Raw genomic sequence first — 20,031 nt, 5'->3', positions numbered from 1 at the left:
ACATAGGTAAAGCAAGTGTCACACTTTATTGGCACTTCATGGTCTTTACACAGGCTTACCATTTTGCACAATAGTATGTGGGGCAGTACATGCAGGGGTGTTTTTTGCTAATCTCACCCCCTGCAGTGGGCCCATTGTGAAGTATTGTGTAAACAAATTTGCACTGTGCTTTACCTGTTGTGCATATACCTGGAGGAGTAGTCCATGCACCTTCTCCCCTACCCACAACTCCTTTGATACTGCTGAGGGCAAGAACAGTCTGAGCCCTCTCCTTCTAAGATGCAAGATAAATTTAGAGGGTGTACTATTCCTGCTGGAGCAGCACCCTACCTAATTTATATATGATTGTTATTTTGCTAGTGTGGCATAGACCACAGAAAAAAGGATGGGAATGTAGCCCGAGTATTTACAAGTGGATGAGATTCTTCAAACACTCTTCTTATCACTTTTTTATTTTTCTACCTGCAACAGAATCAAGTAGATCAGAGAAATGTGAGCTGGCAAGGTCTTGAGGAATGATGAGGGGGGTATCATCAGGGAGCCCCACAACACATCCTTCTACCTACACTCCCCCCACATTGAAGTGGATCTTATATTTGATCATCTTTATGAGTGATCTACTGGCACCTCTCTACCTCCAAGACTACAATCACTCAACCAATAAAGGATTTATAAAGCCCGGCAAATCACTCATAAGGGTCTCAAGGCACTTCACATGACCTTTGGTGGTGCAGAGGCAGTGCCAAAGGTCTGACGATCCTTTTCATAGCTCCCCTCTCATTTCCACAGACTACTTGTGTCAAGACAAGCTATAGCTTGCTTGCAGATGGCAGGACTACCACCCCAACAAATCTTCCTGCACTTGTTCTTTCTTTGCAAAAGCATGCCAGCTAATAAGCAAGTTCCAGGCATTGGACACAAGTCATTGCAATGTTGCAGGATTTGCAGAACATCATCAAGGCCCACCCTGACTTTTCTGTGCATAGCAACCAGCCAAAACTAAACCCCAAATATTAATCTGCTCAACCCCTGTCTGAGCCTGACAGTCCAACATGCATGAAATACTACTGTTATTGACTTAGTCCATCAGCAATCTCACGTCAAAAGTGATCATTTCAAAAGACAAAACAGCTCCCACATCCAAAAGGAATTGTAAAAGGGAGGTGAATGGCAAAACAGCCATCAAATCGGCCTTGCACTCCAGAAACTCCTGATACCCACATAGCTGTAGGGAACTCAGAACATGGTTCAAGTTGTAAGGGTCAAAGAGGTGTACAGCATAGGGAATACCACCCTTTGCTGAAAAGATGCACTAGGTGCAGCGCCACTTTGCTTAAATCAGGCCCTCTGTGTAGCAGTGTTTTTCCCTTGTTCACACTTGCCAACTTTACATTGGCGAGGGTGAACAAGGAAAATCTTACTGCAGACCACCTCTCAATGAGATTTCTCAACGCAGGCGGTTGAGGTTGGTCGCTACCGCTCACGTTCAGGAACCTTCCGTTCGCATTGAGGAAGCTGCTGCTTGAGTAGAAATCTACTTGAGCAGCAGAAAATAAGCAGAGAAAATAAGGAGAGAAGCGGGCTTTTCAAGTGAATGTAGGAGGCTGGACTGGCTTGTAGTGAGTACCAAGGGGTACTTGCACCTTGCACCAGGCCCAGTTATCCCTTATTAGTGTATAGGGTGTCTAGCAGCTTAGGCTGATAGATAATGGTAGCTTAGCAGAGCAGCTTAGGCTGAACTAGGAGACGTGTGAAGCTACTACAGTACCACTTAGTGTCATATGCACAATATCATAAGAAAACACAATACACAGTTATACTAAAAATAAAGGTACTTTATTTTTTATGACAATATGCCAAAGTATCTTAGAGTGTACCCTCAGTGAGAGGATAGGAAATATACACAAGATATATATACACAATAGCAAAAATATGCAGTATAGTCTTAGAAAACAGTGCAAACAATGTATAGTTACAATAGGATGCAATGGGGAAACATAGGGATAGGGGCAACACAAACCATATACTCCAAAAGTGGAATGCGAACCACGAATGGACCCCAAACCTATGTGACCTTGTAGAGGGTCGCTGGGACTATTAGAAAATAGTGAGAGTTAGAAGAATAACCCTCCCCAAGACCCTGAAAAGTTAGTGCAAAGTGCACTAAAGTTCCCCTAAGGACAAAGAAGTCGTGTTAGAGGAATGATGCAGGAAAGACACAAACCAACAATGCAACAACTGTGGATTTCCAATCTAGGGTACCTGTGGAACAAGGGGACCAAGTCCAAAAGTCACAAGCAAGTCGGAGATGGGCAGATGCCCAGGAAATGCAAGCTGCGGGTGCAAAGAAGCTTCTACTGGACAGAAGAAGCTGCGGTTTCTGCAGGAACGCAAAGGGCTAGAGACTTCCCCTTTGGAGGACGGATTCCTCTTGCCTTGTAGAGTTGTGCAGAAGTGTTTTCCTGCCGAAAGAACGCCAACAAGCCTTGCTAGCTGCAAATCGTGTGGTTAGCATTTTTGGATGCTGCTGTGGCCCAGGAGGGACCAGGAGGTCGCAAATTGGACCAGGAGGTAGAGGGGACGTCGAGCAAGACAAGGAGCCCTCTTAGCAGCAGGTAGCACCCGCAGAAGTGCCAGAAACTGGCACTACGAGGATGCGTGAAACGGTGCTCACCCGAAGTCGCACAAAGAAGTCCCACGTCGCAGGAGAACAACTTAGGAGGTCGTGCAATGCAGGTTAGAGTGCCGTGGACCCAGGCTGGACAGTGCACAAAGGATTTCCGCCGGAAGTGCACAGAGGCCGGAGAAGCTGCAAAAGTCGCGGTTCCCAGCAATGCAGTCTAGCGAGGTGAGGCAAGGACTTACCTCCACCAAACTTGGACTGAAGAGTCACTGGACTGTGGGAGTCACTTGGACAGAGTTGCTGGATTCGAGGGACCTCGCTCGTCGTGCTGAGAGGAGACCCAAGGGACCGGTAATGCTGCTGTTTGGTGCCTGCGGTTGCAGGGGGAAGATTCCGTCGACCCACAGGAGATTTCTTCTGAGCTTCTAGTGCAGAGAGGAGGCAGACTACCCCCACAGCATGCACCACCAGGAAAACAGTCGAGAAGGCGGCAGGATCAGCGTTACAGAGTTGCAGTAGTCGTCTTTGCTACTATGTTGCAGGTTTGCAGGCTTCCAGCGCGGTCAGCAGTCGATTCCTTGGCAGAAGGTGAAGAGAGAGATGCAGAGGAACTCGGATGAGCTCTTGCATTCGTTATCTAAAGTTTCCCCAGAGACAGAGACCCTAAATAGCCAGAAAAGAGTGTTTGGCTACTTAGGAGAGAGGATAGGCTAGCAACACCTGAAGGAGCCTATCACAAGGAGTCTCTGACGTCACCTGGTGGCACTGGCCACTCAGAGCAGTCCAGTGTGCCAGCAGCACCTCTGTTTCCAAGATGGCAGAGGTCTGGAGCACACTGGAGGAGCTCTGGGCACCTCCCAGGGGAGGTGCAGGTCAGGGGAGTGGTCACTCCCCTTTCCTTTGTCCAGTTTCGCGCCAGAGCAGGGCTAAGGGGTCCCCTGAACCGGTGTAGACTGGCTTATGCAGAATTGGGCACATCTGTGCCCAAGAAAGCATTTCCAGAGGCTGGGGGAGGCTACTCCTCCCCTGCCTTCACACCATTTTCCAAAGGGAGAGGGTGTCACACCCTCTCTCAGAGGAAGTTCTTTGTTCTGCCATCCTGGGCCAGGCCTGGCTGGACCCCAGGAGGGCAGATGCCTGTCTGAGGGGTTGGCAGCAGCAGCAGCTGCAGTGAAACCCCAGGAAGGGCAGTTTGGCAGTACCAGGGTCTGTGCTACAGACCACTGGGATCATGGGATTGTGCCAACTATGCCAGGATGGCATAGAGGGGGCAATTCCATGATCATAGACATGTTACATTGCCATATTCGGAGTTACCATTGTGAAGCTACATATAGGTAGTGACCTATATGTAGTGCACGTGTGTAATGGTGTCCCCGCACTCACAAAGTTCAGGGAATTGGCTCTGAACAATGTGGGGGCACCTTGGCTAGTGCCAGGGTGCCCTCACACTAAGTAACTTTGCACCTAACCTTTACCAGGTAAAGGTTAGACATATAGGTGACTTATAAGTTACTTAAGTGCAGTGTAAAATGGCTGTGAAATAACGTGGACGTTATTTCACTCAGGCTGCAGTGGCAGGCCTGTGTAAGAATTGTCAGATCTCCCTATGGGTGGCAAAAGAAATGCTGCAGCCCATAGGGATCTCCTGGAACCCCAATACCCTGGGTACCTCAGTACCATATACTAGGGAATTATAAGGGTGTTCCAGTAAGCCAATGTAAATTGGTAAAAATGGTCACTAGCCTGTTAGTGACAATTTGGAAAGAAATGAGAGAGCATAACCACTGAGGTTCTGATTAGCAGAGCCTCAGTGAGACAGTTAGTCACTACACAGGTAACACATTCAGGCACACTTATGAGCACTGGGGCCCTGGGTTACCAGGGTCCCAGTGACACATACAACTAAAACAACATATATACAGTGAAAAATGGGGGTAACATGCCAGGCAAGATGGTACTTTCCTACACAACCCCCCCCCCAAACGAAGGACAATAAGACTAGCCATGACCTGATGAGTCTTCATTGTCTAAGTGGAAATATCTGGAGAGTCCATCTGCATTGGAGTGGCTACTCCCAGGTCTATGTTCCACTGTATAGTCCTTTCCCTGTAGGGATATGGACCACCTCAACAATTTAGGATTTTCACCTTTCATTTGTTTTAGCCAAAGTAGAGGTTTGTGGTCTGTCTGAACAATGAAGTGAGTGCCAAACAGGTATGGCCTCAACTTCTTCAGAGCCCAGACCACAGCAAAGGCCTCCCTCTCTATGGCAGACCAACGCTTTTCTCTAGGGGTCAACCTCCTACTAATAAAAGCAACAGGTTGATCCTGGCCCTCAGAATTAAGTTGTGATAGGACTGCCCCTACTCCTAATTCAGATGCATCAGTTTGGACATAGAATTTTTTAGAGTAACAAGGGCTTTTCAGGACAGGTGCAGAGGTGCAGAGCACATGGCCTGCTTCAGCTCCTCAAAAGCTTTCTGACAGTTTGCTGTCCATAATACCTTTTTAGGCATTTTCTTGGATGTGAGGTCATTAAGAGGGGCTGCAATGGAGCCATAGTTCTTAATGAACCTCCTGTAATACCCAGTGAGGCCTAGGAAGGCTCTCACCTGAGTCTGAGTGGTAGGGGGAACCCAATCAATAATTGTTTGGATTTTCCCCTGAAGTGGTGCAATCTGTTCCCCACCAACAAGGTGTCCCAGATAAACCACCTTCCCCTGCCCTATCTGGCACTTTGAAGCCTTGATAGTGAGGCCTGCCTTCTGCAGGGCCTCCAAAACTTTCCATAGGTGGACCAGGTGATCATCCCAGCTGGAGCTAAAGACAGCTATATCGTCCAAATATGCTGCACTGAAAGCTTCCAGCCCTTGCAGGACTGTGTTCACCAACCTTTGAAAAGTGGCAGGTGCATTTTTCAAACCAAAAGGCATTACAGTAAACTGGTAATGTCCTCCAATGGTTGAAAATGCAGTTTTAGGTTTAGCATCTTCTGACAATTTGATCTGCCAATACCCTGCAGTCAAATCGAAAGTGCTTAGATACTTGGCAGATGCCAGTGTATCTATGAGCTCATCTGCCCTGGGTATAGGGTGAGCATCAGTTTTGGTTACCAAGTTGAGACCTCTATAGTCTACACAAAACCGCATTTCCTTCTTTCCATCTTTGGAATGGGGTTTTGGTACAAGTACCACAGGAGAAGCCCATGGACTTTCAGAGTGCTCAACCACTCCTAGTTCTAACATTTTCTGCACCTCTTGCTTTATGCAGTCCCTGGCATGGTCAGGCTGCCTATAGATCTTACTTTTGACAGGTAAACTGTCTCCAGTATCTATAGTGTGCTCACACCAAGAAGTGGTACCTGGCACAGTAGAGAAGAGTTCAGAGAATTGATCTAGGAGATTTATGCAATGGTCTTTCTGCTCAGCAGTAAGACAATCAGCCAAAACTACACCTTCCACAAGAGCATTTTGTTCTGTGGAAGAGAAGAGATCAGGTAGAGGATCACTGTCTTCTTCCTGTCCCTCATCAGTTGCCATGAGCAGGGTGAGATCAGCCCTGTCATAGTAGGGTTTCAGGCGGTTGACATGGAGCACCCTAAGGGGACTCCTGGCAGTGCCTAAGTCAACTAAATAGGTGACTTCTCCCTTCTTTTCAACAATTGTGTGGGGTCCACTCCATTTATCTTGGAGTGCTCTTGGGGCCACAGGCTCCAAGACCCACACTTTCTGCCCTGGTTGGTACTGAACCAAAACATCCTTCTGATCATGCCATTGCTTCTGGAGCTCTTGGCTGGCCTGAAGGTTTTTGCTGGCCTTTTTCATGTACTCAGCCGTCCTTGATCTGAGGCCAAGTACATAATCCACAATATCCTGTTTAGGAGCTTTTAAAGGTTGTTCCCAACCCTCCTTTACAAGTGTGAGTGGACCCCTAACAGGGTGTCCAAAAAGAAGTTCAAAGGGGCTGAAGCCCACTCCTTTCTGGGGTACCTCCCTGTAGGCAAAAAGGAGGCATGGTAGAAGGATATCCCATCTCCTGCGGAGTTTTTCAGGGAGACCCATAATCATGCCTTTGAGAGTTTTATTAAATCTCTCCACCAGTCCATTTGTTTGTGGATGATAGGGTGTTGTGAACTTGTAAGTTACACCACACTCCTTCCACATGGCCTTTAAGTATGCAGACATGAAATTGCTTCCCCTGTCTGATACTACTTCCTTTGGGAAGCCCATCGTAGAAAATATTCCCAGGAGGGCCTTTGCCACTGCAGGTGCTGTAGTGGTCCTTAAAGGAATTGCTTCAGGGTATCTTGTGGCATGGTCCACTACCACCAAGATAAACCTATTGCCTGAAGCAGTAGGAGGGTCAAGGGGGCCAACTATGTCAACCCCTACCCTTTCAAAGGGAACCCCAACCACAGGCAGTGGAATAAGGGGTGCCTTTGGAGTGCCACCTGTCTTGCCACTGGCTTGACAGGTTTCACAGGACTTACAAAAATCTTTTGTGTCCTCAGACATTCTAGGCCAATGAAACAGGGGAACAAGTCTGTCCCAAGTTTTCATTTGTCCTAGATGCCCAGCTAGGGGAATGTCGTGGGTAAGAGTTAGGAGGAACTTTCTGTACTCCTGAGGAATCACTAGTCTCCTGGCAGCTCCAGGTTTAGGATCCCTGTGCTCAGTGTACAAGAGGTTGTCCTCCCAGTAAACTCTGTGAGAGTCACTGACATCCCCATTAGCCTGTTTGACAGCTTGCTGTCTGAGACCCTCTAATGTGGGACAGGTTTGCTGTGCCACACTCAGCTCCTCCCTGGCAGGCCCCCCTTCACCCAAAAGCTCAGCAGTGTCTGCTTGACGCTCCTCTGGTGTAGGTTCTGCACAGGGAGGGAATTCTTCTTCCTCAGAAGTTGAATCCACTGTAGAGGGAGGGATAGTAGGAAGTGGTTTGCTTCTACTAGCCCTAGCTTTAGGGAGCACTTGGTCCATTGTTCCAGGATCCAAGCTTCCCTGTCCTTTTTGCTTTTTGGCCTGAGCCCTTGTCAAAGCAAAAATATGCCCTGGGATGCCCAGCATTGCTGCATGGGCCTCCAACTCCACATCTGACCAAGCTGATGTCTCCAAATCATTTCCTGGTAGACAGTCTACAGGTAAATCTGTGGCTACCACAACTTTCTTTGGACCAGTAACCCCCCCCCAGTTGAGATTAACAACAGCAATGGGGTGGCTAAGTGTGTTGTTGTGAGCATCGGTTACTTGGTACTGGTGACCAAGTAGGTGTTGTTCAGGGTGGACCAGTTTCTCTATGACCATAGTCACACTGGCTCCAGTGTCCCTGTAGGCCTGAACCTCAACACCATTTATTAGGGGTAGCTGCTTGTACTTATCCATATTAAGGGGACAAGCAACTAAGGTGGCTAAATCAATAGCCCCCTCAGAGACTAACACAGCCTCTGTGGCCTCCCTAACAAGGCCAACCCCAACTAAGTTACCAATAGTGAGCCCAGCTACTCCCTTGGATTGGCTATTAGTAGGTTTGCTCCCACCACCACTGCTATTAGTAGGGACACTAGGGGTAGCAGTAGGGGTTGTAGTGGTAGGAGGCTTGGTGCTTTTCTTTGGACAACTGGGATCTGTTGTCCAATGGCCTTTTACTTTACATAAATAGCACCATGGTTTCTTTTCTTTGTTTTGATTAAAGGAGGATTTGGGCCCACCACCCCCACCAGAGTGTTTTTGTGGGCCTGATGAAGACTCATTTTTAGATTTGTCCCCACCCTTGTCAGAAGACTTACCATCCTTCTTTTTGTTGCCATCTTTGTCACCCCCTGTATGAACTTTTCTGTTCACCCTTGTTCTGACCCATTTGTCTGCCTTCTTTCCCAATTCTTGGGGAGAGGTCAGATCCGAGTCCACCAAGTACTGGTGCAACAAATCAGACACACAATTATTAAGAATATGCTCTCTCAGGATCAAGTTATACAGGCTGTCATAGTCAGTAACTTTACTGCCATGTAACCACCCCTCCAAGGCCTTCACTGAATGGTCAATGAAATCAACCCAGTCTTGTGAAGACTCCTTTTTGGTCTCTCTGAACTTTATCCTGTATTGTTCAGTGGTTAAGCCATAACCATCCAGGAGTGCATTCTTAAGAACTTTGTAATCATTAGCTTCATTTTCTTTTACAGTAAGGAGCCTATCCCTACCTTTTCCACTAAATGATGGCCATAGGATAGCAGCCCACTGCCTTTGAGGGACATCCTGTACAGCACAGGCCCTCTCAAGTGCAGCAAACCACTTGTTAATGTCATCCCCCTCCTTATAAGGGGGAACTATCTTATGCAGATTCCTGGAATCATGCTCTTTTGCAGGATGACTATGGGGAATACTGCTGCTGCCACCATGGGTTTCCAAACCCAGTTTCTGTCTCTCCTTCTCTACTTCTAAAGTCTGTCTATCCAAATCCAGCTGTTGCTTCTTGAGCTTCAGTCTGGTTTGTTCCACTCTCAATCTATTGAGCTCCCTTTCTAACAATCTGTCATCAGGGTGGGTGGGAGGGACATGCCTTGAAACAGAAGTATGGTGAGAATGGACAGAAGGAGACCTGTCCCTTACAGAGGGCACCCTAACAGCTTGGCTAACAGAAACATCAGTACCACTGTGGTGAGAATAAATGCTTTTGCTATGATGTGAGACAACACTATTTGTATGGTGTGACTCAACATCATTACCAACTATGCTAGACTGTCTAGTAATGGGCAGGCTAGGAAGTTTCTTTCCTGAATCTTTTCCTGGGGGTGTCCCTGGATCAGAGTGGGAACCATTAGCTACTTTTTCAACAGATGGGGCACTTCTAGCCTTATCCTGTTCTCTAAGCATGTTAAGTAACAATTCCAAGGAAGGATTCTTCCCTACACTCAAACCTCTCTCTATGCAGAGTCTCCTTGCTCTTTTCCAGCTAAGGTGATCATATGCAAGTTTGGACAGATCAACATTTTGGCCTGTGCCAGACATTTTTAGAGAGAGTTAAAGTGATAGAAAAAGAGAAAAAAGTTTGTCAGAGCATTTAGAAAAACAGAGAAAAAAAACTTTTAAAACTTTTTAGAACTTTTTAGAAAGTTAGAAGTACTTTTCAGCACTTAGAAAAGAGTGAAAAGAGGAAATGCAAAACTTTTTGGCTATGTGTATATACACTGACCTTGTTTTGTATATTTTTCTCTTATGAAAAGTACAATGACAAGAGTGGTAAGTAGTCTCAAAGCACTTATCCCACCGCTGCACAACCAATGTAGGAGGCTGGACTGGCTTGTAGTGAGTACCAAGGGGTACTTGCACATTGCACCAGGCCCAGTTATCCCTTATTAGTGTATAGGGTGTCTAGCAGCTTAGGCTGATAGATAATGGTAGCTTAGCAGAGCAGCTTAGGCTGAACTAGGAGACGTGTGAAGCTACTACAGTACCACTTAGTGTCATATGCACAATATCATAAGAAAACACAATACACAGTTATACTAAAAATAAAGGTACTTTATTTTTTATGACAATATGCCAAAGTATCTTAGAGTGTACCCTCAGTGAGAGGATAGGAAATATACACAAGATATATATACACAATAGCAAAAATATGCAGTATAGTCTTAGAAAACAGTGCAAACAATGTATAGTTACAATAGGATGCAATGGGGAAACATAGGGATAGGGGCAACACAAACCATATACTCCAAAAGTGGAATGCGAACCACAAATGGACCCCAAACCTATGTGACCTTGTAGAGGGTCGCTGGGACTATTAGAAAATAGTGAGAGTTAGAAGAATAACCCTCCCCAAGACCCTGAAAAGTGAGTGCAAAATGCACTAAAGTTCCCCTAAGGACAAAGAAGTCGTGTTAGAGGAATGATGCAGGAAAGACACAAACCAACAATGCAACAACTGTGGATTTCCAATCTAGGGTACCTGTGGAACAAGGGGACCAAGTCCAAAAGTCACAAGCAAGTCGGAGATGGGCAGATGCCCAGGAAATGCCAGCTGTGGGTGCAAAGAAGCTTCTACTGGACAGAAGAAGCTGCAGTTTCTGCAAGAACGCAAAGGGCTAGAGACTTCCCCTTTGGAGGACGGATCCTTCTCGCCTTGTAGAATTGTGCAGAAGTGTTTTCCCGCCGAAAGAACGCCAACAAGCCTTGCTAGCTTCAAATAATGCGGTTAGCGTTTTTGGATGCTGCTGTGGCCCAGGAGGGACCAGGAGGTCGCAAATTGGACCAGGAGGTAGAGGAGACGTCGAGTAAGACAAGGAGCCCTCTTAGAAGCAGGTAGCACCCGGAGAAGTGCCAGAAACAGGCACTACAAGGATGCATGAAATGGTGCTCACCCGAAGTCGCACAAAGAAGTCCCACGTCGCCGGAGAACAACTTAGGAGGTCGTGCAGTGCAGGTTAGAGTGCCGTGGACCCAGGCTGGACTGTGCACAAAGGATTTCCGCCGGAAGTGCACAGAGGCCGGAGTAGCTGCAAAAGTCGCGGTTCCCAGCAATGCAGTCTAGCGAGGTGAGGCAAGGACTTACCTCCACCAAACTTGGACTGAAGAGTCACTGGACTGTGGGAGTCACTTGGACAGAGTTGCTGGATTCGAGGGACCTCGCTCGTCGTGCTGAGAGGAGACCCAAGGGACCGGTAATGCAGCTTTTTGGTGCCTGCGGTTGCAGGGGGAAGATTCCGTCGACCCACGGGAGATTTCTTCGGAGCTTCTAGTGCAGAGAGGAGGCAGACTACCCCCACAGCATGCACCACCAGGAAAACAGTCGAGAAGGCGGCAGGATCAGCGTTACAGAGTTGCAGTAGTCGTCTTTGCTACTATGTTGCAGGTTTGCAGGCTTCCAGCGCGGTCAGCAGTCGATTCCTTGGCAGAAGGTGAAGAGAGAGATGCAGAGGAACTCGGATGAGCTCTTGCATTCGTTATCTAAAGTTTCCCCAGAGACAGAGACCCTAAATAGCCAGAAAAGAGGGTTTGGCTACTTAGGAGAGAGGATAGGCTAGCAACACCTGAAGGAGCCTATCACAAGGAGTCTCTGACGTCACCTGGTGGCACTGGCCACTCAGAGCAGTCCAGTGTGCCAGCAGCACCTCTGTTTCCAAGATGGCAGAGGTCTGGAGCACACTGGAGGAGCTCTGGGCACCTCCCAGGGGAGGTGCAGGTCAGGGGAATGGTCACTCCCCTTTCCTTTGTCCAGTTTCGCGCCAGAGCAGGGCTAAGGGGTCCCCTGAACCGGTGTAGACTGGCTTATGCAGAATTGGGCACATCTGTGCCCAAGAAAGCATTTCCAGAGGCTGGGGGAGGCTACTCCTCCCCTGCCTTCACACCATTTTCCAAAGGGAGAGGGTGTCACACCCTCTCTCAGAGGAAGTTCTTTGTTCTGCCATCCTGGGCCAGGCCTGGCTGGACCCCAGGAGGGCAGATGCCTGTCTGAGGGGTTGGCAGCAGCAGCAGCTGCAGTGAAACCCCAGGAAGGGCAGTTTGGCAGTACCAGGGTCTGTGCTACAGACCACTGGGATCATGGGATTGTGCCAACTATGCCAGGATGGCATAGAGGGGGCAATTCCATGATCATAGACATGTTACATGGCCATATTCGGAGTTACCATTGTGAAGCTACATATAGGTAGTGACCTATATGTAGTGCACGCGTGTAATGGTGTCCCCGCACTCACAAAGTTCAGGGAATTGGCTCTGAACAATGTGGGGGCACCTTGGCTAGTGCCAGGGTGCCCTCACACTAAGTAACTTTGCACCTAACCTTTACCAGGTAAAGGTTAGACATATAGGTGACTTATAAGTTACTTAAGTGCAGTGTAAAATGGCTGTGAAATAACATGGACGTTATTTCACTCAGGCTGCAGTGGCAGGCCTGTGTAAGAATTGTCAGAGCTCCCTATGGGTGGCAAAAGAAATGCTGCAGCCCATAGGGATCTCCTGGAACCCCAATACCCTGGGTACCTCAGTACCATATACTAGGGAATTATAAGGGTGTTCCAGTAAGCCAATGTAAATTGGTAAAAATGGTCACTAGCCTGTTAGTGACAATTTGGAAAGAAATGAGAGAGCATAACCACTGAGGTTCGGATTAGCAGAGCCTCAGTGAGACAGTTAGTCACTACACAGGTAACACATTCAGGCACACTTATGAGCACTGGGGCCCTGGGTTACCAGGGTCCCAGTGACACATACAACTAAAACAACATATATACAGTGAAAAATGGGGGTAACATGCCAGGCAAGATGGTACTTTCCTACAGCCGACCAGTGCAGTTTCCCTCCCCCTGCCTCCTTGCAGCAGGGCTTCTGGGGCCTGTAGGCCCCTATTTATGAAAAATAAAACACAAATGCGCTAGTGCATTTGTCCCCTCATTTTTTTAAATGCAAGCTAACGCCATTCCCTAACGCCATCTGTGTGCCATATTTAAGAAAAGACGCCTGATGGCGCTAAAGAATGGTTAGAGTCTAAAAAAAATGTTAGCCAGTGATGGATGGCGTTAGAGGAAATGGCGCTAGTGGGCCAAAAATTATGGTGGGCTGGTTAGCGGCAAAATATCTGTCGCTATTCAGCCTAGTATCATTTTGTGATGCACAAGCAGCCACGAAATGACGTCCGTCTAAGTATAGACAGGAGTCATTTCCACAACCCCATTGTCCACCACAGGGGACCAGTGTCCCCAGGAGAACCCCAACAGAACCAGTGCCAACCAGGGGGCCCTATGTAAAGGGTCCCCAAAGGCACACAACAGACAAGCACTTATACTCCCCTGGGATGGGCTGTCTCCTCCTGTAGTGTCTCTGTGGTGTAGGTGGTGGTGATGCTGGGTGTTGGGGTGGACATCTTTGTGCCCATCACATGGTGTTTCCCCATGGAAATGGGCCTAACAGCAATTTAACGCCTAGTCTGACCAGGTGTTAAAATTTCGTGCTAATCAGCCTTATCGTCATTTTGTGGCTCCGCCTCCTTGATGCGCGTCGTTATAGCATCATGGCCCGTATTTATACTATTTTTGCGACGCATTTGCGTCGTTTTTTGACGCAAAAACAGCGCAAACTTGCAAAATGCCATTGTATTTTGTAGGTTTGCACCGTTTTGCGTCTAAAAGCGGCGCAAATGCGGCGCTAAAAAAAGTATAAATACGGGCCCATATATTTTGATGCTAGACGGGTGTAGCATCAAAATATAAATATGGAGTTTAGTTAGCGCCGCTTTAGCGCCAAAATAAATGATGCTAAGGCCGCACTAACTTTTCATAAATATGGGCTGTAGTCTCTACGGCATTGGGCGTCTCCTTGCTGCTAATAGGTTTGTGTATTTTTGTAGGTAAAACCACTATCAGTCATCCATTTGTTCCACATTACAGCATCTCTGGGGATTGGGTGGCATTCAGATACTGATGACACATGCATCCATTTCATCTTCATGGAAGAGTTAACAACCATCATGCATTAAACAACTTGATAAACCTGAGCACTGGATCAAATCTAACTGATTTCCTTTCAAATGGATATCATCTTGTTTGGGTCTAGGATAGTGCACAATGCACAAGACATCTCACCTTTGTATTTTATTCTAGAAAAATATAGTATTGCCCCGTGATAAAATGAAAATATTAAGGGCAAGCATCTATCTTAAATCTGGAATCATTATAGTAAACCTTCATTTAGATACCCCCCAAATTAAGTGAGTTTGCAGTGAGGGCCCTGCCTAATGCAATGATATGCTAGTACAATTGCCTTTATGCAGAGAAACCTATTACTGTTACTGGGGAAGAAAAAGGAACACATGATACCTCATAACATCTCATGTTTAGTTCATTGGGTAGGGCATGTTTTGGGGCACTCTGCCAGGAGCAACTTTGAATTTATTATACATTCACATCTTTTTCAAGCTCCTCTCTTGCCCAACACTATTGATTTATATCTTAAGCTTTCAGAATGATAAAAGAATGAAGAAACCGGTATAAAAGTACTTACACTAAATTACTCAGTATTTATATCTGGGTAAACCTCATATGGTGGAAGGGCAATGTTAGCGAGGTCCTTCTTTGGGTGGTTTGGGCACCTCAATCGAAATGCAAAAACAGCTGATTCTACTTGATCTAATGGCACATACTCTGCAGAGAATTACACAAGTCACACACAGTTTCAGTTGCTTTTTGAAAACAGTGAGAAGTCATAACTTGAGTGTGTTGGTAAGTGATTTATATAGCAAACTCTAGCCCAGTGGTCCCCTTGCACTAGAACTGCATAGAATACATCGGTAAATTGTGTGGAATAGTGAGCGGAACATTTGGAGAGAAACATGAACAAAACAACTATAGTCATCCCGGAGTTTATTGCCACCTTCTATTGAATGATGAGATTGACCAAAAGTGTAGACTGTGGGCATGAATTACTTTTGCTTACCTTTTTCTTAAGACTTTCTGAATTGAATAAAAGCAGGTTGGGGCATTGGGTGAGTTTGCTCCTGTTCAGGGAGTGGATGATGGATGGTCCATGATCCTGCTTTGTCTGGAAGATGCATGGTGTTTTAAGATGCTTCACCGGGTCTACTTAAGTTCAGAACTCCTTTGTGCAGTGAGGGATGGAAGCATGACTTGCTGTCTGCATCCAGGCCATTTGGGATGGACATATGGCCTGTTGGTTGTTGCAGGAATTCGCATGATGAATGCCAATGCTGATCCCATGCTTCCCTTGAACCTAAATACAAAGGACTTAATAGAGGAACAAATACTCTGTAAAAGACCCTGGAGAAACAGGGAGGAAGAAGAATGGAAGGGAACAGGACACAGGCAGAATGCTCCAAAATCCCCTCTGTGTCAAGTGCACCACCTATTGTAGAGCATACAAGTTTAACGTGAAAAGCAGGTTTGAAGACTAAAAATAGCAAGTGATGTGCAGATGTACATATATACTCACCACTGTAGGCCAGAGGAGAAGTGCTACCCACACTGAGAGTAAGAGTTCTCCATCAGTGGACCCAGAGAAGGTGAACACAATGAAGCAGCATGTTGTAATATTTAAGCAGGAGGGTCAGGTCAAATAAAGGATAGTTTAATCAGGCAGAAACCACATGAGGACTTCATTGGCCAATATCTTGTTGCACCAGTTAACCCTGAAGTGGGCCTGGGTGGAGTTCACAGAGTTCCGCTGTGTGGAACTCCGCGAAGTGACCAAAACACTCCCCCGTGCTACGCGGTGTTCAGCAAGCAGCGGAGTGTGTTAGGTCACTGTTTGCGCACAGTTCACGCTGATTTTTAGCGCTGGGTGTTTGTCCTGCACTGAAACATCAGCGCGAACAGCACCACGTAAAGCACAAGAGGACAATTCAGAAAGGAGATGCTGCATGGGGCAGAGACTACAGGCCCGAGAAGCCCCGCTGCAAGGAGGTGAGGGGAGTGAAAGAGTGCCGGTCAGGTGCTTGAAAAACTCACTTCTCCCCCATGGCACGGGACACTTTGGCAAGTAGACACCTCATGGGGAAGAAACTACAGGCCCCAGGAGCCCTGCGGCAGGGGAAGTGAAACAGCTCCGGTCGGGTGCTTGAAAAACCTGCTTCTTCACAGGAAAATCAGGTGTACAGTAAAAAAAATTCAGAGGTACTTATCTCAAGAAGAGTTGGTTGTATTGGGAAGATGCACAAATAATTTACTGGTGGCTGTGTTATTGTTACTTTCAGAAATCCCAGGGTCGCAAGAGTCCTTATTTGGGTCTTCAAACAAGGGCACAATTAACTTGGTAGTGTTAATTAAGATTTTGCCCTAGGCTACATCTAAAAAAAAACAGGTCAAACCCCAGAGGAAAGGCAGAATTCTCCTCAACCAGTGCCTGCCCAGCCACTTTCCTATAACATACCCACTCAAAATCACTTATTTTTCCCCCCAGAGGATTTCTCAGAGAATGACTGACTGAGTGCTCATAATGAGACTAAGAACACCTTTGTTGAGGGAGCTAGCGGTGGATAGGGTCCTTCTGGAGTATGGCCACACCCATGCCATGATTTGTCTAACTCTGGGGGTCTGTTATTGGCCAATCCCCCAGAATTTCCCTTAATGACTAGTAAAGGGAATCCAATAGTTCTAGAAAATCATGCTCAAGAGATTGAGATCCTCTTTGGAACACTGCTGGCCTAGCAAGCAAAGTAGGCTGCGAGGAGTGGATTTAATGATATTTGTTTGCAATAGACTTGAGACATTGAAACTATTAATTTGAATAACTGTTGTTCCCACTCAGTCTCTGCGGTCCCATCCTTGTTGGCTAGAGCCAGGGCAGGATTAACGGCATGGTTCAAAGTCACCCTGGATTGTAAAATCAGTTTGGTCCCTACTGGCTGTGCCTTATTTCAAGCACTTTTATTGATGTGACCCAATGGTTTATGTCTTGTTTTTATCAATGTCTATAATGGGAATCTTGAGACTGATAATACTGCCAATTTCAACAAGTTATATGATTTTATTTTTGGCCCGGAAGCCCAATTTGCCTATTTGCACAAAGGTTATCACATTATTATAGGTGGGGATTTTAATGTTAAACTTGGGTCAACACAGATGGAATGCATCATGCTTGATGATGGTATAGGTCATGATCATCATCGTAGGGATCAGAGAGGGTATGTACTCTTTCAATTGATTGTCATTTGATCTTACCAACGTGACCTAACTCTGTGACCTGAGTTATTTTGATAAGGCCACTTTTGAAAGGGGAGAGTACTCTTCCATCATTGATTCAATTTTTGCTAACTGCGATCTGCTGGCTAGTGTTTCTAGGGCATCCATAGTTAACAGTTTTTATAGTGATCATAACCCCATATGCATTGATTTCTGTTTATCCGAGCGAAGGGGAGGCAAAGTGTGTGGCCATCCAGTAATTGACAGTGAAAATCCAAAGCTTCCGTCTGGCTTGGAGAAAGGTTGACTTGAATTTTCTCATGTTGAAACTTTGTTTGAAACATCTTCCTTTGGTGTCTAATCATCTTACTCTTTCTGATGACCACCGGGCTGTGCCAATCTATTTGTTCAACTGAATTCTGCTGTGAGTGGCTTGCTCATGAAAGAAAGTTGACAGGCCACGGTTCCTCAGGAGCAGTACCCTCAAATGCCCACCTTCCAGCAGTACTTCTTCTGATGGTTAATGTACCATAGGTTTGGAGTGGCTAGGTGAGGGAAAGAGGTTTAGGGGAGGGTACTGTGGGGAGGAAGACCTGGAATTAGATTGCAACTGCAATTAGCAGTGTTAGGTTCACTGATTAATAACATCTATGAGTACGGCACTCACACATCACCACCTTAGTCTGGGCTCCCCTGCAAAAGAAATGAGATCCATATGTACAGTTCCCTTCACAGGCCTTTCTTTAAACGTCATGAGTTCTACAGTGCAGCATAAACAAAAGTGTTCCTGTCCCAAAGTGTAATAATCAAGGGTTTGCAGGTCCAATGGATTGGCTCAAGTAAAGAGGTTCTGGTTTCCAAACAGTGCGGCATGCATGAGAAGAGCGGTAATCTCCTACTGTGACTCAGATGCTTGTGATCGCTTCAACTGCAAGCGTCCAATTCAAGGGTGTAGTTTTCCAAGATGGTTGCTGGGATTTGGTGGTCTCGTGAGATGTCGCCATGGCGTTCTCTTGCAAGATCTCGCTATTTCAAGGTAGAAACAGCACACGCACTAAATTTACTGAAAACAACAGAACATGAACAAAAATAAAAGTGCAACATGTCTATACATGTTGGAACCTGCTATGCTGTTTGAGAGATGGACTTTCTCTTTATACATTGTCCTGTCAATATCTAATCATACATTATAGCAGGATCAGAGATTAGCTTCTTAATCCCATACAGTGTTTCCTGGTTACTCGGCATACTCCTTTACAGGTAGTGTCTGTACTAATGATACATGGTCCTCAAAGAGAGTAGTGTCTTGGTTTCCAGTGGAAGCAAAATGCACAATGTGAGTGGTATCTCTGTTTCCCAATGATAGCACAGTACAGAGTGTGCGTAGTGTTTCTGTTGGTTAAGAATCTTCAGCATAGGGCACAATTAGCATAAGCACAGTGCATGCATGTGCGGGAGCCCCTGCGCGGGAGAGGACAAGCATGACACAAGTTGATCAGGGGCCCATGATGTTAAATGGCTTGATCATCACTGTAGGAAGGCCTTGATGTTCCGGCATGAGGCATTGAAGGAGAGGACCAGGGACCCATGCAGAATCCAACAATGTACAGAAGAGTATAAGACTGCTCGGTAGGTGAGGTGTAAAGACCTACTAAATTAATCCTGGGGGATGCTGGTTATGTCATGTAGGCTGAAAGATACGAAGGCCTTTTGGCTGAAGGCCAAGAATAGCAAATCTGTGAGTGTTAAATCTAACATTGTTATCACTAATATCAGTTTGGAAGCTTGGGTTAACCACTTTGAAGAAGTCTGCGGGTCTAGTGTAATTAATGGCTGTGCTGAGGAGGAGGTGGCCTTTCCATTTGCCCTGCAATTGCCTGTTGATGAGGTTATGGAGGTAATCAGTAGGAGCTCCTCAAACAAGGCTCCAGGCCCTGATGGTGTGCCCATGGACTTGAATAAACTATCTCTGGGATTGTGGGCCCCGGTGCTGTGTAATTGCTTTAATGCTATTTGTAAGGCAGGACTTCCACAGTCATGTCACACTGCTGTGATATTTCCGATTTTTAAGAAGAGTAACCCTTACTCACTTTGACTAAAGCAAAACAAAAACATGAAGGATCAGTTAACAAGATCAAACATTGAATGGGAGCTAAAACACTTTCCTTATAGAAATGCTACCTTTACCACCAGAAACAGGCCAGCAAGAATGTGGAAACTGCACAATCTGCTCCTAGGCTAATGAATGGTCTGAATAGATCTATAGGAAAAACACATAGGGGCTTATTAACACGCCCTTTGGAGCAGGGCAGCGTTGGCCTGAGCCACATGGAGAGGGCAGTCATGCACCCTATCTACAAGATACAGCACATTTCTGTCCTCCCTCTCCCTGTGCTGGCGCACAATGGGCTGCCTACCACCCTGGTGCACGGATGTCCTCATCACAGACACGATTGTTTCTGTGCAGGTAGGGACCAATGGAGGGATCAATGGAGGTGTTTTCCTCTTTCTGTGTGTGCTGCAAAATGCAGAACACATAGAAACAGGAAACAAACAATGAGAAATAAAGATATTTCTCCTTGTTGCGCCTCCCCTGGGGGGGGCTTGAGATTTTGATGCATGCCCAGGTTTACAATGCCTTGTCACTCTGAGAATGCGCCAAAACCCATGGGTGTTGCATGGAAAAACCAACTGCAATACCCATGGAATGCCTCCCTGATGCAGCGTAAGGCAATGCAGAGACTTGTGCAGGGCTCCTTACAATAAATGTATAAGAGCA

Source organism: Pleurodeles waltl, chromosome 1_2 (assembly GCF_031143425.1).
Source record: "Pleurodeles waltl isolate 20211129_DDA chromosome 1_2, aPleWal1.hap1.20221129, whole genome shotgun sequence".
In the NCBI taxonomy this organism is placed as follows: domain Eukaryota; kingdom Metazoa; phylum Chordata; class Amphibia; order Caudata; family Salamandridae; genus Pleurodeles; species Pleurodeles waltl.
This window is presented reverse-complemented; position numbering follows the sequence as displayed.